This window comes from Piliocolobus tephrosceles, unplaced genomic scaffold (assembly GCF_002776525.5).
Source record: "Piliocolobus tephrosceles isolate RC106 unplaced genomic scaffold, ASM277652v3 unscaffolded_14760, whole genome shotgun sequence".
Classification (NCBI taxonomy): Eukaryota; Metazoa; Chordata; class Mammalia; order Primates; family Cercopithecidae; genus Piliocolobus; species Piliocolobus tephrosceles.
In genome coordinates this window covers 1-265 of record NW_022296266.1, presented here as the reverse complement: position 1 = coordinate 265, position 265 = coordinate 1, and positions in this window count along the sequence as shown.

The window sequence follows — 265 nt, the reverse complement described above, 5'->3', positions numbered from 1 at the left end:
CAAAAAAAAACCATGCTTTTGGAGCAAGACTTCATCATTTGTAGCTTTTGCAAATGCTACTACTACTCATTTGTGTCACTTGTGTCAAATCACTTCGATACTTAAATACCATATTAAAGTCTACGCTTGGAGAAAAAGGGAATTTTTTGGAACACAGAAGCCAAGTGTGCTAGATACTACCTTTGCCTTAATGACATATTATTAGTTCTTTGTTGAAGGAACTGAGAGGCAGTGGCGGGGGTTGAATGAGTAGAGTCCTCATCTC